The sequence below is a fragment of the Aegilops tauschii genome, chromosome 6, assembly GCF_002575655.3.
Source record: "Aegilops tauschii subsp. strangulata cultivar AL8/78 chromosome 6, Aet v6.0, whole genome shotgun sequence".
Lineage (NCBI taxonomy): Eukaryota > Viridiplantae > Streptophyta > Magnoliopsida > Poales > Poaceae > Aegilops > Aegilops tauschii.
The window spans coordinates 43,549,570-43,574,842 of NC_053040.3; positions in this window are offsets into that span (position 1 = coordinate 43,549,570).

Sequence of the window (25,273 nt, forward strand, 5' to 3'; positions counted from 1 at the left end):
TTCCTTGTGTGCAGCCATGGACCCAGCTGTCAGCCTCTCCACGTACAGTCCACTTCCGATGGGTGTCCTTCGTTGACCATGTTGACCACGCCGCGCCGAGAGCACCAGGGCGGTGGATGACGGCGAGGCCTACGAAGGGAACGACACAGAGCCGGGGAAGACATGGCAGTGGCTGCCCACGTGGTGGAGAGTACGAGGGTTGACTGGTTCGGCTGCCGTCGCCAGAAAATAACAGGAGGTGTGGGTGAGTAGAGGCATAGACAGGCCAGGGATGCGAGTATATGATGGGGCCGTGAGTCCTGCCCGGCAGCACATCCGGTCACGGGAGGCGGGAGCAGGCAGTTTCGACGGCGCTGGTTTGGGCGGCTAGGGCAGGAAGATCAGAGACTGAAGAAGCACGATTGCCGTTAGATTGACATCTAACGGTCTAACGCTGGTAGAGTCGATTGTTGACTAAGTTTCTTTTTTGAGAAACCTTGTGTACGCATGAACTTAGTATGCCCACAAGTCAGCCTCCAAATCTATGGTAGACAACATAGAGCCCATTTGTTATTTTTTAATAATTTGCAGCCCATTTGCTAATACTTAAGTAATTTATTACATCCCATTTTCTGCCCAGGACCACGGTCAAAAAGTTCAACCTTATTTTGCATATTTCAGTGGAGTCCGAACTTTTGTAGTCCCGAAATGATAAACATTTTTTAAAGAACTTATTGATTTTCCAAAAAAATCGTTTTGTTTTTGTAAGCAAATAAGACGTGGGACAATTGAGTTGGTTTAAGGGAAAACCAGTGGTAAAAAAATCAGCGCCGGGAGGGAAAACAACAACAAAAATAAGGATGCAAATATGAAAAGGGAATTTTATGTATTTTCAATATAATGATACGTGTATATGAACTAGTAAAACTATAGGTAGAGATTAGAAAAAGGATGTAGGACATGCGTTTCAAGAGGAAAATAGAACTGGGCTGTGTGTTTGATTCAGTAAAAAAACTACCTGCGGATGTTGTAAGACAAAATATAACTAACGCTGGTGGGCCAGAGGCTAGTAGATACCTGCTGGATCTTTGTGCCCCGTTGTCGTCATGGGCTGGGCCTGTTAAAAACAAAACCAAGCCTGGGCAGTTTACAACCCAGTTGAAACTTGCTCGACCTGGAAAAACAATATACGTGCTCAATAAACGAGAGAATTCTGCAAGTACAGACTGATAACTGGGAAGCAGCAGGGATATTGTTTTTTAATCATGATACTAAGTGCATACACTTGTTTCAAAAAATTTGGAGAACTGGGAATTCGAACGGCAGGTGCTTATGCTACCCATCAAATAAAAATCGGGTGCCTGAAAATTCGTTTCGAAACAAATGATTCAGCTTTATATCCATTTCGACCCTCGGCATGATGGTTGAAAGCAAATGCCAAGTTCATACCAAAAGATCGTTAACAACAATACCAACTTGCGGACGACAAGGTAGTACAAGTACCAATACCAAACTAACTTATAATATTTTTACTCCTGGCCCTAGTGTTCGTCTGGTAGAAAATCTTGCAGAGGACGAGCTCCTGCTCCTTCTCTTGCTCCAGGTCCCTGGTACTGGTGCATCACCCAGTTGGTCCTCTGCTGGTTGAAGTTCTTGTTGGTGTGCAGCACCAGAACCTTTTTGCTGCCAGTCTGCCGGGCGTTGACCATCATCGGCAAGGTATTGTCGGTGTTGTGCCACATCGCGTGCATGCCGCACTCCGACTGTATCTTGCGACGCGTCCACATGCCCCTTTTGAACACCCTGGAATTGCGCTGGAAGAAATGCTTGCTTAGGCCACTCAGTGTGATACCTGCAGTATTGTCGAATAAAGGTTTTGCTGTATGTAGTTGGCATTTTCATAACATCTTTGGCATGTTGTAGTCACTTGTTTCACTTTTATTTACTGTGAAATTGTAATTGCTTCACCAGGTCTGTGTCTAAAAAGAAAAATAGAGCTATAAAGAAAGGAATATGTTTGTGCAAGTAGACGGCCGATCGGTGTCTTACCTGGAAGTTTCTCAGGATGCGTGTAGCATATGCCGTGCTCGCTGTCGATGGTTGGTATGAACAAATCTATGAGAGGGTGAGATCTCGCGCTGTCAGCACTCACTTTGGCCTCAAGGTGCTCGATCAGCTCCTGATCCGTGGGATCGAACTTGACGCCAGCCGGCAGCACCGGCCAATCCTTCTTCGACTTGCATCGGTTAATTCCAGTTATATGGTACTCAATGTATGATCAATCGACTATTTTAAGTGAATGAAGAAAGATTTCGACAGATAAGTGGTACTCCAAATCTGAAGTCCAGAATACCCGAACAGCCGCCGGGATTCTTGTGTCACCTCACGCGTAGCGTGTTGTCACGTCAATTCAATGTGTGGACATGATGAATTATTTGACCGACGTATACTAGTACTGCTACTGTACTACTTACTACTCGTATTTAGTGTCACATTTTAACCATAGGTTTAACTAACAAGTATGCACTTGAAGCCTAATTGATACATCCTGCGCATGTGAGTTAGGATGCACTTGATCCCAGAAAGGTATCTATCCTTCAAACCAGAGGAGTGCTTCAAACTAACAACAGTACATAATATCCAACAAAAGAGGGTCGTGCTACAGCAGCAGAATACATGGCTCAGTCTAGATATCAGTACGAATCAAGTTGTACATATTTGTTGTTGGCATGAACCACATCGCCGCATGTTGGGTTTGCAAAAGCCATCCATCGCATGGAAGCTTGATGCCTTTCACACACTGAAGATTATCTGGCAACAAGCTGTGTCGACGAATCTCTGGATATGGTGATTCATGAAACCCATGGTATGATGTGTAAACACAATCCCCCTGGCGAATGGAAGTTGCATAGCACGGTAATCATCACCGGTGATATGATCGATGATTGGTTGGATGATCGGATAATTGAGCCCGAGGAACATGGAGCCCGAGGAATGGTGACCGTTGCCTCTGGATGAACAGGACCCCGTGGTGTGGTGGAGGGCTGGATGAACAATGACGGTGGAGGGGTGCCCGTGGAGGGGTGGTTGAACAGGACTGTAACACCCCAAAATTTTGACCTTGTTCTATTAATTAAAATTTTGCCAGGAAATTAAATTTTTATTTTCTGGATTTATCTATTGATTTCAGAACCTCTCTTTTCTTTAATATTGTGGAGTTTTTACCTCAAGTGGAAACTCTCCAAAAATATTATTGGACTTGTACACTCTTAATAAAACAATTCTTCATCAGTGGATTTATTTGCGTAATAGTTTTTCCTGAGCTTTATTCTTTTAAAATGATTTTTCCATAAATTTGGAGCCTCTTGTACACTGCAACCATTTGATAAATGCATTTAAAATTTTCACCAAAATTTGGGGATGTCATGTGATGTTTCCACATCACTTTTATGCAAAAATATCTTTTGGTCATTGGAGATTTTGAGCTCTACACCAAATTTTCAAATCTGGTCCAGTAGGTATTTTTGCACTACAACCTATTTAAATATTTCTTTAAAAATTCTTCCAAGTGTTTGGAGATGTCAGTAGATGCATATACTTCAATTTTATGCATTAACCCACTGGTGTTCTTTGAAAAAATTGAGCAAATCATCCTCATCTTCATTCTGGTCCAGTTTGGCTTTTTCTACTGCAACCCTAATTTATTTTGCTCTAGTGCCCATGAGCTTTTTCCTGCTTGTAGTCCTCCACACAAAACCCTTAAGTCCAGGAGAGTGGACCCATTGGAGTATTTTTGGTTCATGAGATGATAACTTTTAGTTTCTGCTCAAAATTGGTTTTCTCAAATATTTGCACTAACAAGTTTCTGGTCTTGACCAACTAACCTTGCCACCCTCTTTATCATCTAAAGAGACACTGGTCTGGAGTTTTTGGCCACCGCAAGAGTTGCCTAGATGCCCTTAGCTTTCTGTCGAGCACCTTGTGTGCATAGCCAGTTTTGGCTTGGTTTTTGGTTTGCATTGTGATCTTGCCCCTCTGGACAAACCAGCATGTCCCCTAGTCTCCTAGCCGCCACTGACCCAGGCCTGCCAATCCCCAGCCTCATCCTAATCCTCTAGCACGCCCTGGCATTACGTCGAGCATGTAGCGTGCGTGCGCTGGGCGCGGCCAGAGCGCGCGTTTTGCACGTGCGTGCGCACGGGTCGCCGCGTCCCGCCCCTGGCCCTTGCTCGCCTGTAGAGCCACGCCCTGCCCTCGCCCGCTCGCCAGAACCCTCCAAGCCACCCTGGCGCCCTGCAGCGCCACCGTCAGAGCTCCCTTGGCGGAACGCCGGTGTCGGCAGCAGCTCCTGCCGTGGACAGCGCCGCCCAAGCAACCCGCGCGCGCCAACTGCCCCCTGGAACAGCTCGAGCTCATCCACAAACTCGTCGGCAAGCGCTCGTCGCCGCCACGTCGCCCTGCAGCTACAGAACGGCGGTCGCCGGCGTTCTTATCCATGGCCACCGCGGAACCGACCTCGTCCACCTATAAATAGGAGTCCCCGAGCTCGTCCAGACCCTTAGGCAACCTCAGGCCATCCCCCTAGTGCTCCCCTAGCCGCGGATTAACCGGGAGAGGCCGTCTTCCCCATCTCCGGCAGGTTCGGCCGCCGCCGCCCTCCGGTCCATTTTGTCACAAGCAGGGCATCCCTAGTCCTTCCAGCGCCACCGTCCGACTCCCCTTGACTGTGCGGAGCTGACCAGCACCTCAAACTCGCTTGGGAACCACCGTAGCGCGAAGCCCCAATTGCTCCGGAACCACTGTCCGCCGCGGAGCTTGCCGCCGGTGACCCCCTGCACCCCCGCCAGCCTATCAACCACTGGGAGGACCGCCCTGGACCAGCGGATCCATCCCCGCCCTCAGAACCCCGTGGGGAGCCGCCGTTCGTTGACAGCGATCGCCGGAGTCCCGCCTCCGCTCGGGCAGAGGAAGAGGAGGGAGAGGCGACTGGTCAAACCTGACCAGTGGGCCCCGTGGACCCACTGTCAGTGACCCCGAGCCGGCCCGCGCTGTTTTAAGTGAAAGCATAAACCCAAAAGTACGTCTCCTCCGTCTCGAAAGCGCATTTCTATTCGAACCGTTTTCTTTTCTGTTTTATTTAAAAACAGAACTTTGACTGGCTATAACTTTTAAAATATAAGTCCAAATGACTTGATTCTTTTTCTGTTGTTTCTCAAATTCTGTCTAGTTTATTTTAGTATTTATTTGAAAATTTTCCAAACAACTTTTTTGTTCTGTTTTGAAACTATGTGTTAATTTGGATATTTTCAAAAATAGGATTTTTGGAGAGAGGAGAAAACTTTCAAAAGTTCTGGAATGCACCCTGCCTCCCCACAACTTGAAGGCAAGCATTCTGAACCCTGGCATGATATGTTTGGCTGTTGTTTGATACGGTTACAACACCACCTTGACATGGAGCATTCGTTATTTTATGTGGAGATAGAGTCATACGCATGAGTGCATAATGGAGATTCTTTGCTGTTAGACATGGATATGCTGGTGATAGTAATCATCCTCGTAAGCTTCTCATGCATACCGGAAGGGAAAGTCTCTGTCTTGGGTAGACACGAGCTTGTCCCTAGTTCCTCGTCGAGACGAGTGTGTCCGGTATGCCATGAGGAGGTAGGATGAGTGGTGATTCTATCGGTTAATTGAAATATATTTGTTATGCTAATCATACAGGGAATACTTTGACCTCCTGAGTCGGCCGTAGATTGACTCTTGTTCCAGTAACCACCATACTTTTTTCGTACTACCACTTGTCCCTGCCGCCGGTAGGGTACGGTTCAGTAAGTTGTCAACCCCTTCAAGCACACACCGTACAGAGAGGCCATGGTGGAAGATACCGGAGGCATCCGGTAGGCATGCCACCTGGTCCGGGGGCATGGGTGTTTCCGGTTGTAGCCGAGGGGAGTGGCTTCCCTAGTTTGCGCGCGTGATCCCATGCTAATCGAGGTTGTAGCCTCCCCACTTAGAGTTTTGCTTGACAGGTGTCGTGGGTGATTCCAGACACCGGTAAGTTAGGCTGGTGTGTGCGGTCAGGTGTGTTTTCAATTAAAAGACCGTAGGCGGAATTAGTCCCGAGGGACTAAATAAATCCGTTACTCGTGGGTAAAGAGTACAACCTCTGCAGAGGTTAAACCTATTCGAATAGCCGTGTCCATGGGTAAGGACTACAGTCTGAGATGGGTTTAGTATTGGTCTTAGTGTCGGTCTTCGGAGGGGAAAAACTGCTAAACCAGAACTTTGATATGTCGGTCTTTGTATCCTTGGGACGGTTCTACCTCCTGGATATTCACTGTGATTATTCTTATTTATAAGCCCTTTATGTGGTGTCGCTCAGACGCCCGACTGTGTCATGCTTGTTATTTAAATTATTTATAAGCCCTTTATGTGGTGTCGCTCAGACACCCGACTGTGGCATGCTTGTTATTTAAATTATTTATAAGCCCTTTATGTGGTGTCGCTCAGACGCCTGACTATGGCATGCTTGTTATTTAAATCATTAATAAGCCCTCTATGTGGTGTCGCTCAGACGCCCGACTGTGGCATGCTTGTTATTTCTTTTATTTATAAGCCCTTTATGTGGTGTCGCTCAGACGCCCGACTGAGGCATGATTTATCTTATTATCCTTTCGAGGCGTCGCTTCAGACACTCGATCGGTGCATTCTATTTCTATTCCCGTATTGCATATTCATATTTTATATGAACAACCTGCATGCGTGCATCATGGATATTTTTTTTATCTCGTGACTGACGTGATGATCATAGAATATTTCGGAGCATGATTATCCCTTGTTATATTATACCCGTGTTCATAGTGTTTCGAGTACATTCAAAAGTACTCACTGGCTTGTCCCTGGCTATTGTCTTGGCCAGATTTCTCGCATGGAGAGGAGCGTTGCGATGACAGCCCCGGAACCTACACAAAGATGATAGCAGCCTCGCGAAGATAGGAGTTATCCTGGTCAGCTGTTCCTGTGGGAAATGGAGTCCCATAGACGCAGATGAACCACAAACCGCTTCCGCCATCAACAACTAGAAACCAATTGTTGTACTCATAGGCCACAATGGTCTTGTACTACATATTTTGTACTTTGCTTGGAATTTCTGTATCAAGTTGGTGCCTCATCAGCTACCAGTAATCCTGGGGCTGGTGAGCACAAGGGCCATTTTCTGGGAAATTAATATCCCGAAAATCCGGTCATGACAAGGACCCCGTGGTGTGGAGGGCTGGATGAACAGTAGACGGTGGAGGGGTGCCCGTGGAGGGGTGGTTGAACAGTAGCCGGTGGAGTAGCGCGCGGTGGAGGCTGGATGAACAGGAGCCCGTGGAGGCTGGAGGAGGTCGAGAGTAGCCCGTGGAGGCTGGAGGAGGTCGACGGTGGAGATGAACAGTATCCCCTGGAGTCCCGTTTTGCGCTACGCCACACCCCTCCCGATGAACAGGACACCCGTTTCGACCATAGAAGGTCCGTTTCGTCCGTTTTGCGGTACGCCACACCCCTCCCGATCAACAGGACCCCCGTTTCGACCGTAGGAGGTCCGTTTCGTCCGTATTGCGGTACGCCACACCCCTCCTGATCAACAGGAGCCCCGTTTCGACCGTAGGAGGTCCGTTTCATCCGTTTTGCGGTACGCCACACCCCTCCCGATCAACAGGACCCCCGTTTCGACTGTAGGAGGTTCGTTTCCTCCGTTTTGCGGTACGCCACACCCCTCCCGATCAACAGGACCCCGTTCCGAACGTAGGAGGTCCGTTTCCTCCGTTTTGTGGTACGCCAGGCCTCGTTTCCTTCGCCTGTTCCATCCAAGCCCTCCCGATGAACACGACCACGCATTCCGTTCCGACCCAGCCGGTTGGCTCCCATGCGTTCTGTTGCCTCCCGATGAACACGACGCATTCCGTTGCCTCCCGATGAACACGACGCATTCCGGTGCCTCCCCATGAACACGACGCATTCCGTTGCCTCCCCATGAACACGACGCATTTTGTTGCCTCCCCATGAACACGACGACGACGCTGTTTCTCCGTTCCGACCCAGCCATGTACACGAGCCCTGGCCGTACGTATGCGCGAGTAGGCGTTCGAGACCCTGCCCGTATGTACACATACGTGGCCATATTTTCTTTCTTGCACCCTGGCCGCTGTACGTACGTGTACATGCTACGTGCGCGCATCTACATCGACCAGTATGTACGTACACGTTCGCGACTAGAATGACAATGCTACGTACGCTTCGACCAGGTGGGTCCCGACTGTCAGGCACTTCCTTGCCTGCGAAGATGTAGCTGGTGGGTCCCAGCAGTCAGGGGGGCGAATCGTTTTGTTTTTTTGCCCGGACGCACTTCCTTGTGTGCGAAGGTATAGCTGCTGGGTCCCAGCAGTCAGGGAGGCGAATCGTTTTTTCTTGCCCGGACGCACTTCCTTGCGTGCGAAGGTGTAGCTGGTGGGTCCCAGCGGTCGGGGGGCGAATCATTTTTTTCGAACGCACTTCCTTGCGTGCGAAGATGTAGCTAGTGGGTCCCAGCAGTCAGGGGGCGAATCATTTTTTTCGGACGCACTTCCTTGCGTGCGAAGATGTAGCTCGTGGGTCCCCGCTGTCAGCTGGAGGAGTAATTATTTTGCACGTAATAAGGAGGCACTTCCTTGCGGCTGCCGTGGACCCAGCTGTCCGCCTCTCCACGTACAGTCCACGTCCGATGGAAGTCGTTCCTTGACCATGTTGACCACGCCGCGCCGAGAGCACCAGGGCGGTGGACGACGGCGAGGCCTAGGAAGGGGACGACACAGAGCCGGGGAAGACGCGGCAGTGGATGCACACGCGGAGATGAGTACGAAGGTTCACTGGTTCGGCTGCGCTGCTGTCGCCGCAGAATAACAGGGGGTGTGGGTGAGTGGAGGGATGGCCTGGCCAGCGGTGGGAGTAGTAGGGAGCAATGAGGCCTTCGCGGCAGCACACCCGGCCACGGGAGGCAGGAGCAGGCGGCACGACCGGCGCTGCTTTGGGCGGCTGCAGCAAGAAGACCAGAGGTTGAAGAAGCACGACGGCCGTTGGATGGACATCGTACGATCACTTCAGCTAGAATCGTTTATATTGACAAAGTTGACAAAGCCCTTGGTACGTCAACTTGGTAGGCCCACAGGTCAGCTTCCGAAACGGTGCGCCCCAGATGTTAGGGGGAGGAATCATTTTTTGGGCGGGTGAAGCTAGAATATCCGAGATTGAAGAAGAAGCACGGCATCCATTGGATGGACATCCAACGTCCACTGCTGCTAGAACCGTGTGTTGACTATAAGTTGACAAAGCCTTGCATACGCGTCAACTCTGTTTTTTAGGGGACGCGTCAACTTAGTAAGGCCAGAAGTGTGTGGCAGAGAACTTATAGCCCATTTGAGATTTGTAAGAATGTGTAGTCCATTTTTGAATTCTAATGGAATTTACTACAGCCCATTTACAGTTTGTTAAAAGTACAGCCCATATCAACCAACCGTTCAAAACATAATTCAATAAAATTTCCCACATTTTGATGGGATCTGAAATATTTTTATCCCGAAATTTCTAGTCAGATTAAATACAATTTCAATATAAATTTATATTACATAGAAATCCAACAAAACATTGCGCTCGCAACAATTAATGAAATTAATTCCAATATCCAAAAATAATACTTTATAAAGTAATCATGTGTTTGGTGCATTTTTTTATAGTTACTGCCTAGTTTTTATAATTACATCCCATTTATTATTTCTTAAAGCCCATTTTCTTGTTAAGCCTAATGCATCCCTCCTAGGAAAGATTTGGAGCCCAGCGGGGCGGAGAATAACAACTTGCTGACCTTGCCTGGGTATTCCTTAAAGAAAGTATAGCTGGGCTAGCCATTTTCAGCTTGAAAAAAATTAATATCTGGGCTGGATATCTGGCCTGGGCTAGACGGGCCACAGCCCGCCCAGTTAATACCTGCAGCGATGTTTTCATTGTTGTTCAGAGGAGAAAAATTAATATCTGGGCTAAAGATCAAACAACTCTGCAGTGCTCACACCTCAAAAACACAAATACTGCTAGAGCTGCTTGGTCCCAGCTGTCGGCCGCTTCTTGTGCAATTCTCTCGTTTATTGACTACTACATAGGTTGACAATGGTGTGGGACCGTGATGTCAGGAAACCAGGAGGAAGCAAAATAAATTATAGTTATATATATATAATAAGGAGGCACTTGCGTACGTGAGGCAATGGACCTGGTGGGTCCCCATTGTCATCCTCTCCAAGTAAAGTCATCTCCTCGCCCGCGCGAGCTTTCCGCCCGAAACAGTCAGCGCCGCCCGCCCAGCTTCCCGGTGCAGGCGATGCTCCGCCTTCAAAAGACACAAGTGCCGTACGTCCATCCATCTGCCGCCCACATTAACGATACGCGGTTGCCGAGGCGGCTACTCCGGCGCCACACGTCCGTCCCTCTGCCCGCCCGCCATTGCTATATAAACTGCTGCGCCGGCCATAGCCGCAGTCATCCGCATCCATTCCCTTTCTCCTGTCCACAACACTACTGCCCACCATGGCTTCCTCGCGCTCCAGCGCTCTTCGGGACGGGCGGACGACGGACCACAAGGAGATGGCAGCCATTGCTACCGACCGGCTGGCCGGTAGGCAGCCGGAGGACGACGACGTCCCAATGGAGAACATGGTAGTCGATGATCCAGCACCAACCCCCTCCTCCGCGCCATCCTCGCCGGTGCATTGCACCATGACCATAGGCGAGGCCCGTGCCCAATATATGGACAGGGTGAGGCAGATGCGTGAGGAGCGGTTCCGGGAGGCGCAGGACGACGCCGCCTACAACCACCATCTCCTCCAGGAGCACCTGCAGGCGGAGGAGCAGATCGCCGCGGAGCGGGCGGAGCAGGAGGCACTGCTCGACTCATACCGCTCCGCCCGCAAGGGCCGCCTCGAACGCTGGCGGTACCGCATGCGGGTGGCAAAGGCTGTGGCCGCCTACAAAGAGGCTAGTAAAGAGGGCGATGAAGCGGGCGAGGCGCTGTTTGGCGAGACCGAGGACGAGGCAGAGGACAATGCCGGCTCCGATGAGTCCCCGCTCCGCCGGCGTCGACGAGGCCCTGCTCCGCCGAGGCCCCGCGGCGCCAACAACGAGGCAGAGGACACCGCCGGCTCCACTGAGGCCCCGCCCCTCCAACAACGAGGCAGAGCACATCGCCGGCTCAGCCGAGGCCCCACCCTGCGGGCAACACGGGGGAGGATTTCCACCGCTCCGCTGAGGCGCCGCCCACCGGCAACGAGACAGAGGACATCACCGGCCCCGCCGAGGCCCCGCCCCGCTGCCAACGAGGCCGCGCCACACAGAAAACGAGGAAGAGTAGAACATGGTAGGTCACCGCCGCTCGGGTCCAAGTAAGGCCACCGCTGCTACCCTCCGGTTGAAGCCAAGCTAGGCGGGTTGACCATTGACGGCCGGTTAGCTTCTTGGCGGCGACGTGGAGTCAGAGAGCTGCGCTGGAGAAGAAAGCTGCTTCTACTTAACTGCTGGTGCAGTTGGCTGACTGACACGTGGGCCCAACAGGCCACATGCCAGTTACGCAACTACACCTGTAGTTAAGTCACTGAAGCTTCTATTCGGCTCAGCGGGACACAGGTGGGTAGCTTCGGTTAATTAATTATACCTCCAGCGCACCCCTTTTTAGTTGAAGAATGTATGAAATGTAATGAAATCCGGCATGTTCATATCAAATCCGACCGTGTATGAATGAATTTATTTTGATTAGTTCGAATTCCTGTATCACTGGCATTGGATGAACATGCAAAACAATACGTACAAGCATTATTCCCAGGGTGATCACCTCGTTTGCAGCAGTTTCACATGTACTCCCTCCGGTCCTTTCTAGTCGTGCATACAAGTTTTGTCTGCAGTCAATGTATCTCTACTTTGACCAACCTTATACAAAAAAGTATGCACTTTTACAATGTGCGAAGTAAAAAGGAACAGAAGGAGTACAAAGAGTTTGAGCAGCTTTTTAGCGTTTCTGTACATTGGAATCAAACACACAGGCCTGGCAATTCATAGAGAACATTCAAAACAATTGATGATTATGCATCTCAGCGACTCACATGTCAGAGGCAATATTTACTTCACAACTAAAGAATAAAGAAAAAATTGATCGACGCTGCTGACAGCAAAGGGCGTCGCATTCGAAAATATCAAATGCATGTCTTGCTAAAATCAATGAGAAAAATTTGACAAGGTTGTCCCATTCCAAAATATCAAATGCCTATGATTGTGGAATGGGTAGGGTTTGCCATCAGTTTGGACATTGACATGGCACCTCGTGATAAATAAACCAGCTGTTCTTTTTGTGCAGTTCCACCAAAATCAACCAGATTCGCGCGTAGCTTGTATGATTTCGCCCTTATATGTTGCAACGCCTTGAACTTATCGGCACCTCCTTTCTTGTGGTGGAAATGAATGATTCGATGTATTCATGAACATTTTGTGCAGTTCCCATCGAAATCAAGCTGAGCACCCCTGTTTGCACAAATACAAAAAAGTGATTAGTATAAAGCAAACTGTACTATGAATTGACAGTTTCAACAGGCACATACATGGTCCATGTAGAGCACAATTTTAGAAAAATGGAACTCACTAGAAAGAATCCTAGAACAACATTGTACTCGTGCATCACAGCAAAAAAATGGAGATTTGTCAGTCCTTCTGAGCTGAAGTTAGTTTGGTCTTGTGGGGAGTAATGTAACCATCCTTCAACTGCTCCTTCTGATGAGAAGATAGACAGGGCTTCTTCATCCTGGCATAATTGGAACTAGTCACTTCACGTACTCCATATTCTTCTTCAGAGGAAGATGATCCTGTTGTGCAAAGACAAGAGGACTACTAAATGCTAGCATCCCTGTTTGCTCGAAAAAAGGAAAGGAAATATTTAAAACATCACAGATGAAGCACTTCTCAAGGACAATACCACTTTTTCATGACAGTATCTAAATAGTAGCACAACACCAATAGAGATGACAAAGCTCAATCATATGGATGAAATAAGTGGGCGAGTACCAACCTTTGTCAGGAGGCTTATTGTGTAGAGCATACAGATGAAGCACTTCTCCGGAACCATCTGTTGCTATCTACGGTGGTGGCCATGCTTACTATATACTCCTCGATTAGTTTAATGTTTCCAACATCTTCTTGTGCAGTTCCACTAAAATATATGGTATCTTCAAAGAAGATCCCTGTTTGCACAAGTAGAGATAATTACATATTACATTAAGAGTGGCATCAAATCAGTGGCAAAACAATTGCTCGTTCCAGCCATAGCAATAAATTAAGATGCAAAACTATATCATTACTTGTGTCATCACAGTTCCAGTGCTTCATTACAGCACCGGGAGTTGATTTTTGTTTTTCTTCCGCTTGTTCTTCCCCTTCATCACTTGGTTCAATAACAGACAAGCTTCTCCTTCAATGTAAGATTTGGCATGTCAATTAGGGAGCACAAGTATAATACTAAACTTAATTTTCTGATGAAAGTGGCAAAATACAGGCCAGCAGTTGTGAAATATCCTTATCTTACCTCAATGGGATATTACGGTGCACATACAGATTGGAAGTCTTGTCTCCATTTGTGCAGTTCACTAAAATCAAGCAACATTATCATACAAGTAGCACAACATATGAAAGCACACTGCAGAATCTTGTGAAAGAAGGCTGGTACTGACCTCTCATGATGCGGAATTCAAACAACTCACAAGAAGAAGATCTGAACCAAATTCGCCTTAACGGATAGGAAGTAAGATCTCCTCTTATGCAGTTCCACTAAGATCAAGCAATCAAGCAATGTTGTCGGTGTGACATTTTGGTTGAACTGCACAAAACACTCTTAAAACAAAAGTGTTTTGTGCAGTGCAACAAAAGGTCACAATGGCGACGAGGTGAAGTAGATAACCCTGTTTACACAGAGGTGCAAAGGAAACAATTAGTGGTCAATAACGGTGGATGACACAGAAGCCAACAAAAAGAAGAATCTACCTTATCTAAATGGGAAAGAAAGCAAGACAGTCGCATTTCTCAAACGGTGGCATTGATTAATATTAACATAGAGATTATATTAACAATAAAATTCGTTAAACATGTAATTTGCTTTCAACTGTGGCATTGCATCAATTTTCCAGCGGCATTATTAGAGGGTGTTTGTTTACATGGACATTTTGGTGTAGGGACTAAAAAAACTCCGTGTCAGTCCCATCTAAGCCAAACAGGAGGGACTTTTAGGGACTAGAACTGGGCATTTGGGACTAAAGAAAGAAGACCCCGAGGGAGTCTTTTTGGGACTTTTTCCAACAGTTGCCCCTGCCACGCATCGCACCTTGTCTCTATTAGTTCATTACTAGGGGTAACATGGTCTTTTAGCATGTCATTTAATAACCTGTAGTCCATGTTTAGTCCCTGGAACCAAGCAGGTAGGGACTAGGGAGTTTTTAACCAAACATGGCCTTAGATTAACAACAACTAATGAGTTGCACGGGACAATGGACGCACCAGCACCATGTGCATCTACCGATGTACTGTGGTCAGGCACAGTCTGTTGCAACCAAGAACAAACAACCAAGGAGCATATTTGTGTTGGTCCCAGTTTTGTTATCTTTAGACACCTTTCCCTATGTGAGCGCAGCAAATTTTGTCCTGCTCAAACTCTACAGCCTTGTCCCTTCTTTTCCTTTTTGAACTAGTACTTTCGCCCCTTCCTTTCCTCTTTGAACCACGTCCTAGATTTATGCGATACAACTTTCCCCACTACTTTCCCCCATTCCTTTCCTCTTTGAACCACGTCCTAAATTCATGCTATACAACTTTCCCACTTCATTTCCTCTTTGAAACACGTCCTAGATTCATGCTATATAGAACTTTTCCCACTACTTTCCCCCACTCCTTTCCTCTTTGAACCACGTCCTAGATTCATGGTATACATGCAGCTAGAGCAATGCATGTGGAGTAAGTAAATTATACCTTAAGGTTCTTGGGGCGTGGTTCGGTGGGCGACGGGACGGCGGCGAAGAAGAAGGGGTCGGAGGCCCTCCCGCGCCACCACTGGGTGGAAAGTGAACAGCTGCGCCGGTAGTCCCTCGCCGACGGCGACAGCGTTAAGCCTCCTTCCCTTCCTGGTGGACGGATCCTGCCGGCTCTTTGAGCAGCAGTGATGGGAAAGAGAGGCCAACGAAGTCTTGTTTAGATCTGGAGAGGGCGAGAGAGTGTGAAGAGAGCAACTACAAGCGCTGAGGCTCCAGCGGGAGAGGGCGAGAGAGTGTGAAGAGAGCAACTACAAGCGCTGAGGCTCCAGCGTGTATATATATACTGGAGAGAGAGTGTGTGAAGCGTGCAAACCCTAGAAAACATTTTGACCAGTCAAAGAATCCTCCTGGCACAAATTATGCTCAAGTGTAGTTATCGAACCCGAGACCTCAAGTTTGATGAGCGAACAGGCTAACCAGCTACACAACCCTCCCGTTATGTTCATCGAGAGGGAAATAACCTTTTATACATTCCTGCATTCGTGTGACAAGCATGCCGTGTTTTTTTTGTGTGTGTGGGAGTCGTTTGGATTTCAATCATAATCGTGTCATGTGGCTTTGGTGGTAAGACTATCCACAATGGTGCAGAAATAATGCAGCCTTAGTCACCTTACCTCTCTCCACGTAGTACGTTGGATCCCACCAGTCAGAGGGTGAAACAGACAAATTAATAAGAAAAATTAAAAGTGCAAGCAGTGTATCTTACCTCACACATCTCGCTACTGCTCGGGAACACTGTCCAATTGATCCCTCTGTTCGCTCACGTACTATTTTAAGTGAATCCTTATTATAACATGCACACAAATTTTGGGCACTTGTATTCGACTTAAGTCAGTGTGCCACCGTATCTCGTATACTTACTACTCCCTCTGTCTAGGTGTAATAAGTCACGTTAGAAGGTGCAACGGGACCAAGGTGCGTGCGTGTGCGTGTGTGTGTGTGTGTGTGTGTGTGTGTGTGTTTAACAGCATGTGTGTGTTAGAGAGAGCGACAGATCGACCTACTCCTACAGAGAGATGTTGTGTAGTGTACGATTTTAGCCGCGAGAGTCGGTGCATCCTCTCGTTTCCGGGCGTGTCCGGTAGGGACATGCGGACAGCTGCCACGCCCGCTCCTGACCAACATGGCCCACCCAAAGCCCCTCCATCGCCCTCGTGCGCTTCCCGCCCGAAACGGTCAGCGCCGCTCCAAAGAATCGGTGCTGCATTCATGCCCGGGCAGAGCGGACGCGACCTCTCACTGGCGCAAGAGTGATGGTTGCTTCGTCCGTCCAACTTACTGCTGGGTCTATGTGATTTGACGGCTCATTGGTTTTTATTACTGAGGTGGTAGGACTGCTGGATGTCCCACGCTTTCGGCGAAAGGAGATACTACTACTAGATTACAATTTTCTCCATTCTTACAGTGGAGGCGTGCAAGAGCAGTGAAAACACGCAGGCTCACCTCACACTATCACCGTGCGACACCTAACTCTTTACATAGTACTCCCTCCGTTCCTAAATATTACTAGATGAGTCCCCGCGCGTTGCCGCGGAACAGCGATATATCCCTCTGCGCAAAATTATCGATTGCATAGGACTAAAAAAACTCTATAACCGCATGACAAATGTGGTAGCCAAACTAAATAAACTCCCATCATCATTTAGATCATCCCACGTAAGGAAAAAGGATCAGCCAACTCCTACTGCATAATGGGATTATATTTTTCTTTTTGACATGTTAATGGAACTTAAAAGCTCACTTACATGCATGCTACCGGTGCATGCTTGCATGCAGACATGTTAATGTGATTTAAAACCCACTCACATGCATGTGCCACTGTATTTCTGCATGCTTGCATGTGGCTTAGTGCGGAGCCTCTCAACGTCTAGATTAGACGGCTATTATGGACTGATTTACTTCATCTAACAGCTACATCAATTTTGATGATGTGGCTCAAGGAGAGGATAGAGAATTCCTAGTAGTGGGGGCTAGCTATTACTAGTAGATAAGTCTTTGTAGAGATTCCACTACATACGGAACAAAATGAATCAATCTACACTTAAAATGCATCTATATACATCCGCATGTGGTTCATGGTGAAATCTCTACAAAGACTTATATTTAGGAACGGAGGAAGTACTAGTATAGTACGTACTGTAATTTATCAGCGAGATAAATTTGTACAATGCTATGAAGCTTCTAGCTTCTGTTACATGTATCTTGCGTCCAAGGTTGCCCGTTGCAACATTTCATCAAATACAAAGGAGACTAACATGCATGCTATTGCATCTCAATGTTTGACAGATCATAGCAAATATGTACTCCCTCCGTTCCAAAATAAGTGTCTCAACTTTGTGCAAACTTAGTACAAAGTTGTACTACTACTAAAGTTGACACTTATTTTGGAACAGAGGTAGCTAAAGAAAAAAACGATCCATGCAGTCCCTAGCCCTTGAACCGTGAACCCTGACCAGGCTTCAATTTGCTGGCAACGTTCGAGCTTCCTAATAAATGAAGTTTGCAACCTTTTGACCATCGGATCATTTTGTGCAGTTTCACCAAAATCGAGATGAGCATTCCTATGGCAAAGAAATTGAAGAAGCGTGATTAGAATAAGATTACTGGGACTAGTTGATGAGACATAAACTCATCACAAATACAGTACGTAGAAGCCAGTAGATGTATGTGCGGGGCAAAGAAGTAGGGAAATATCCACAGGGAGTCATGTGGGTAGCTGGAGCAGTGGTGCAAGCCGGCTGTAAAGGGAGTTGTACCTGAGGGACGTAGCTCAACCTTGAGGAGGGCAGCGGGAGAAGGCAACTGCCCACGTCACGGCAGTGAGCAAGGGACGAAGGCAACCTCACCGGCTTTGTGAGAGAGAACGGCGGGGACCCCTGATCGGGACGTGCCAACAGTGGGTTTTCGCCGTCGGCGACGGCCACCGCATCTACACTAAGCATCCACCCCTTCCCCAAGCGAACGTGAGCCGCCGGGATGTTAGAGATGTGGCCACAGTCGTTTTGTGCGAGAGTGTGAAGAGAGCAACCCCAGCAAGCAACCGTGTAGGCTGGCCCGTCCTGACTATGTATATAGTGGAGCGGTTTCCTTTTCTCTCCATATGAACCTATCATATTGCGTACGTGCCACTGAAGAAAAAAAATTATTTATAAATGACGCGGCACCTACTACTCGTTCTCCTATAACCTTGCGCTTGGCATCTCCAAAATATTAACCTTGCGATTGGCTCTTCGCCTCTTCGTGAAGTCGAGCAATAATGGTAGTGCAGTATATATCGTTCTGGCTATATGAGACCGAATGAATTGCTGCACGTCCACCACGTGGGCGAGGGTCGAGGGGCGAGGGAGATTGCTACATACGGAGCAAAATGAGTGAATCTACACTCTAAAATACGTCTATATACATCAGTGTTTGGACTATATACTAGTAGTTCATATTGAAATCTACTAAAGGACATATATATTGCAAACAATATGACATAATCTCTATAACAAAGTACTCCAGTGTATAGATCCTTGCCTCTAAGGTAGGCCCCACATGGTTTGCCTATTTTTTTAACATAACACATCAAGTCGCAATTTGTTTGTTCACCCGTGGCAGACGATCCTCCCTCCACCAAGTGGACAACCAGTACACGTGCCAAATTACCACGTGGGCTGCCTTTTTCGTACAGAAATGAGCTCCACCATGTACCCGCGCGGGTGCGGTTGGGAAAGAGACGGGAGTACGTGTGCCGTGCATGCACCTCTTCTCTTCGTGCACGTCCCCCACCTACATGGGTGTGTGTGAGAGATACAAACCGCGTTCGTGATTGTTTTTTTTTGTGGTGGGGGTGGGGTGGGGGGTTGATTTCGTGAATTATTTGTGGGAATATGTGTCGATGACATCTCAAACAAAATTTTGCATGCAATGTGTGTGAAATGGAGGCCTATCCATATCATACATAGAGGGTCGGGCAATCCACGAGAAGAGAGGGAGCGGTCATAGCTATCAATAGAGTCGAAGAGAGGATCAAGTGGGTGGGTGCGAGATCGATGAAGAGGGCCATCGAAATTGTGTGTGTGTGCAAGTCAAAGATATAGGGCGCTGGCCTACCGGAACATTAGAGGGCACATGTCAAGTTTGTGTGTGGCAGGGAGACATGACTAGAGCGCTCGATGTATCGGTGTGTGTGGGGGGGAGGGGGTGGGGGAGGGGTAGGGAGAGGCCTAACTATAGAGGTAGAATGACTCGTATATGTGTTGAGGAAAGACCCAACTATGTCTTGAGGGAGATCGGTCAACATCCATACATAACTGAAGGACGGGACATATGATGGGACAGAGAGAGAGAGGAGAGAGAGGGAGGGAGAGGGAGGGAGAGGGAGGGAGAGGGGTAGAGTGCTGGATGGTGGGAGAGGCCTACTAGACAAACTGAGGGTGGAACTGCAATGTTATCAATAAGAGTGGGGATGCGTTTCTATGTGTGCCTGTGCGTGATAGATCTGTCGGGACGCATCCATGGATGATGAAGGGGAACCATGTGTTTGGTATGCAAACCTAACTAGATCGGTAGATCAATTGTTGTTTTCGGAGGAAGGGAGAGACACAACTAATGAGGTAGATCGATTGACGTGTGGGTAAAAATGAGTTATAAGGACCTAGCTAGCTATATGTATAACGAGAGATCGATCGGTGTACGTCCATTTGTTAGAGGCAAATAAAGCCCAGCGAGACAGATAGACAGAGAGAATGGAGCTAGGAGGTGGTGCGAGAGGCCCAACTCCTAGCTAGATAGGGGGAGGAGTGTGCGGTTGTGAGATTGATGAAAAGAGGGGCGAGAGTTTACACGTGTGTCTGACCGTATGAGAGACACGAGGCAAGGACACATAAAGGAGGAGATTGAAGGTGTGTGTGTATGTTGTAGGCAGGCATCGCTGGAGAGGTTTATCGATCGGTGCGTGTCGGAAAGGAGTTGTGGAGACTCTGGGAGAACGACCTAAAGAAAAAAATGAATGTGCCCGGCGGATAGAATGCCGAGGGAGGGGGAGGGGAGGGCGAGGAGGGCGTGTGCATCCACGAGAGAAAGTTAGTGGTAGCTACAAAGGTTAGAGGATTGTGTGGGTGTAAGAGACTAACAAAGATCATAATTTGATATGAAAGTGGATTCATATATTTGAATAGGAGATCATAGTGTTTTAAACATTGCATGCATGAATATAGCGGTGATACACGTGCTGTGCACATGTTATACCATAATGTGATAATGCATGGTGTTTGCAACTCACAGCTAAATGCCGAACAATCTAAACCATACTATACATCAAACAATCTCACATTTTATTTGAATTGTGATAATGTGTGGCGTTTGCAGCTTACAACTAAATATCGAACAATCTAAACAATACTATGTATCGAACATTCTCACATTTTATTTGAATTTGTGGTAATGTGTGTGGTGTTTGCAACTCACATCTAAATACTTGTATGCCTAGGGGGCGGGGCACCATACATAATGTGATAAACACATTATACATATGAGACATAGTTTAGATTATGAAGATCTAGCTAGAGCTAGAAATGTAATCTGATTTGAAATCAAAATAGAGTGGATTCAAAATCAAGTTCGAGTTCATATAGTAGACATAGTTCATATGTAACTCGAGACTAATCATGTGGTGTGCTGTGAAGATAATACACAAACGATGGTTTAACTTGACAATAATGATGATTGTAGATCTTATTAAAACAGAGAAACGAATTCAAATGCTTTGACTTCACAACAATCATTACTGTAGATCTTATTCAAATAGAGAAACGAATTCAAATTTAGTTCATATTGAAGCGGTAGTATATACGTTTGGAATGCACTAAAACGTTCATTTGAGTAGTAGGTTGCATGCATTATACACATAGCGAAATATTTTAATTGAACATAACAAGAATTGAAAGTTTTGAATGACATTTGTAGTGCGCATTGATTTGGTATAGTACACGTTAGGCTTGTCCGGAAATTTCAACCTGCGCCTTGTTAGCCCAAAATATTTAAGATATATCTTTGTCTCGTTGTGCTCCGACAACTCCCTCCATCTCAACCCGCGCCTTGCTATTCCGAAATTACAACGCGCGCGAAAACTCCCACCTCCTGTGAAATCCCGACACGCGAAATGCCCGTGGTACGCCTGAACCGAAAGAACCACCTCAAATCGGTGGGGGTACTTTCGTAACTTACCCCACATTTCGGATAAGCGCGTCTCTAAGCCATGGTTCCCCACTGCCATCCCATCCGCCCACCCATTCGTACACCGAGGTCGCGAAAACCCGCGACGAAACCCCACACCCTGCTCCGTACGCCACCCAGCCGGAGCCTCTTCCCCGACGACGTCGTCCACAGCAACACCTCGGCGTCCCTCATCCACCGTACCGGATTGGGATCCGTCGTCGATCTCATCGTCCCGCCGGTTCAGCCACCCCGTCCTCCACCTCCAAGGAGCTGCCCCGACGTTCCCCTCGTCTTTCGCGCCACCTCCACTCCCACACCGCCGTCTTCACCTGCACCACCGGAAGTGCATCATCATCACCGTTTCCTCGGATGAAGCTACGGCCTAATCGGCGCCACCAAAGAGGTTGTACACTAATCGCCGCATATTCTTCTTGATTCGATCTCACGGTGCTGCCGGCGCTCGGTCCAGAGCCGACACGGCGCGGCTCCATCCACGGCGGCGTCGCCGGCCACTTCCTCCACGACGTCGCTCCGTCGGCGGCGACGACCACATCAGTAGGAGCTGCTGCTGCTTTAGCTCTCGCTCGCGCTGCTGCTCTGCTCTTGCTCTCGGTCCGCTGCCTGATCTGCTCTTGCTATTGCTCTTGCTCGCGCTGCTGCTCTCGCTCTTGCTCTTGCTTGCGATGCTGCTCTGATTTAGCTACACTTCAGTCGACTGGATTGACTTTTGGGTCAATCAATTTTCAGGGGGTGGGGGGGCTCGCCGGGGTGAAGGAAGAACCAGCCACAACGGGGAGGGGGGCTCACCGGAGAGGTACCCCACTATCTATCTTAGGGTTCAGGATGGGGGCGGTGGTCACCGGCGGTGGCGGGGCGTTGGCGGGGCGGTGGCGTGGGGATCGCCAGCGAAAAGCTCGGCACGGGGGAGGGGGGCTAGAGGGATGGCCGGGGCGACGGCGGACCGGTGGTGGGGAGTGTTTCCGGGGCGGGCGGGGCGGCGCACCGTCGGCCGCGGGCGGCGGGGGGCTGCTGTTTGGCCGGTGGTGGCTGGCGGCTCAGGGGGGGTGGAGGTTGACGATGAACCGCAGGCCCTTGATTTCGTATCCAACGGTTGCGAAATCGACTGACCAGAGATGAAAAAGTCAGTCGACCGACGTGTAGCCTCACCTTGCTAGTGCGTTCAGTTTCGACAGCAAAATTCAGTTTCGACAGTTAAGTTTAGTTTCGACAGTTAAGTTCAGTTCTGACAGTTAAGTTCAGTTTCGACAGTTAAGTTCAGAGATGAGCGGCTGATGTATTATACATCTAGCACTTTGTGGTTATGTATTTTACGTCATGTATTGGAGATGCTATTAGAATTCCACTCAGGTTAATGTTGTTCGTTGTCTCTCTTGTCCTGCTTCAGCCTCGGCGTCGTACAACTCACCGGAGCTGCTCCAACGACGAAACCCTCCATCACAGCGGAGCAGTACCTCGGGCTCCATCTCCAGACGCCTAAGATCTTCTTCCCCTCCTCCGACAGCAAAGTGAGCCAGAGCATCCTCACCGGCCAACCCAATCATGCTGACATTGACATGGCTTCGCCAAAGAGGTTGTACACTTGTTGCATCTCTTTTTCACTCTACATGTTATATATATTGTCCACTTAACACACGGATTTGTTCCTTTAGTGTCTCCTTGAAAGAAAAAACGTAGGAATTTTATTTTTCACTTGGCCTCCTTTTCAAATTCCTATTCATGAAGCACAAGACTAAGAGATAGTAGCATAATAGCATTATAACTGTACATTTTCTTGTGGTTTGACTTAATCTCACCATGCTTCTTTGCATCCTGTGATCTTCCAATTGTTGTGAATCAAACACCCAGATTGGCAGAAATCATGTGTTTTTAAATTCTCTGTTTTGCACATGCATTCCTATCCTATTCCTGTCTATTTCCTATCCCCGCATTGTTGGAATCCTCCAATTCAAACGAGCCCTTACAAAACTATGTCTCTTACAAATAGTTGTCAAAGAAAACCTTGCGTGGTTTGTCCCGCTCCTGCTGCGCCGCCGTCCACCCCAGCTCAGCTGCTCCAACGACAGAAGGGTCCAGCACAGCAGGGATCCGGCCACCAGACTGTCTTTCGCCGCCTCAGATATTCTTCCCCGCCGCTGGCAGCCATGAAAACTGCATTACCATCATCAACCGAGCAGATGACCTCGAGGACTACACGGGTCCGCAAGAGAGGTCGCGCTCTTTCGTGTCGGCTACGTTATGCATCGCTTAATATTACATGCTACTTTATCGTCCTGTTCACCGATTAGACTCTGAGTCAGCTCCAAACTAATGGTCAAACTTGAGTTTTTAAATGGTTGTGGGGTACATATCGGGGCCGCTATCAATACACTACTAGGAAAAGGGCTATAGATGAAATGGCCACTAATGGCGCACCAGACATGTGGTGCGCCACTACTATATATCAGTGGCGCACCATGTGCTGGTGCGCCATTAGTGTGAAAGACACTAATGGTGCACCAGACACACGATGCGCCACTAGAAACATTTTTTTTTCCAAACATACTAATGGCGCACCAGGGCACAGTGCGCCATTACTAGTTCTAACTAGTAATGGCGCACCAGCCTCATAGTGCGCCACTACTATATTTTTTTTTATTTTTGCAAAACTACTAATGGCGCACCAGTGTAAAGTGCGCCATTACTAGTTTAAACTAGTAATGGCGCAATGTGCCCTGGTGCGCCATTAGTGTATTTTTTTTGTGAAACTACTAATGGCGCACCACCAGCAGGTGCGCCATTAGTAACCAGGGTTACTAATGGCGCATTTGTAGGTGGTGCGCCATTAGTAACCTGGGACCAGCTAGATATTTTGGATAGCCACACCTACCCACTCACTTTCCCCACTTCATTCTCTCCACCTCCTCCTCCAAGCTTGTCTCGGCTGCCTGCTCCTCCTCACCTCATTTGCACCATAAATTCATCCAAATTAAGTGGTTAAATTACCTTTTTTTGATAGGTAAGTAAGGGGGAAGCTATCTTTATGTTGTTCTCCCTCCAACAACATGCACATGCACTTTTTATGGCCTAGCTAGATCTATGTATGTTTGTGGTGTTGCATATGTTTGTGGTGTTGCATATATGTTTGTGTTTGCAGGTACCGGTATTTGAAATGCGATAGTTGCCAATATTTTGCCGGAATGTTGATTCATTTCCGTTTCGGCGAGAATTTTGGCACTATGCATTCTTTTTGGTCCTATTTTTAGGGAAAGTCATGCCAAATTTTTTCTTGGTTCCAAAATATCGTTTTGCTCTACCCCGCAGGCGACCATGGTCCGCACGATGACCGAAGGCATCGTGAATATGTTTTTGAGCTCCGCGAAGGCCGAGATGCTTCAAAAGAACGAGACGGATATAAGATGTCCGTGTCGAAGATGCAAGCTGAAGAGCCTTATTGTGGACCCGGATTCCGGGCAGGTGCGGGACCACCTGCTCTTGCGTGGTTTCATGGATGGCTATCGGTGGCAAGGTGATGAAGATGACTATGAAGTCGTCCATGGGGGCCGGGCAAGAAATGAGGAAGGGCAGCAAGACAACCACCGCGGCTCGGGCGGGCGAGAAGACGAAGAATCTCCAGGACATGATCACGACAGTGATGTTGTACACAGCCATCATGTAGAAGATGCCGGACATGATGATGAGGAGGATGCCGGAGCAGACGAAGGGCATGATCATGAAGATGAAGATGCCGGCGGAGCAGACGATGATGGACCATCGATGGGCTGGGTGCAGGACCCTCATATTCAAGAGCTGCTTCTCAAGCAGACGGATTACGCAAGAGCTGCCGCCCAAGAGAAAGCCAAGCTGGATCAACTGGAGATAGACGCGGTTACTCCATTGTATGAAGGATGCAGGCCCGAGGATACCCGCCTGAAAGTAACGCTCATGGCTCTGGAGATGAAGGTAAAACACAA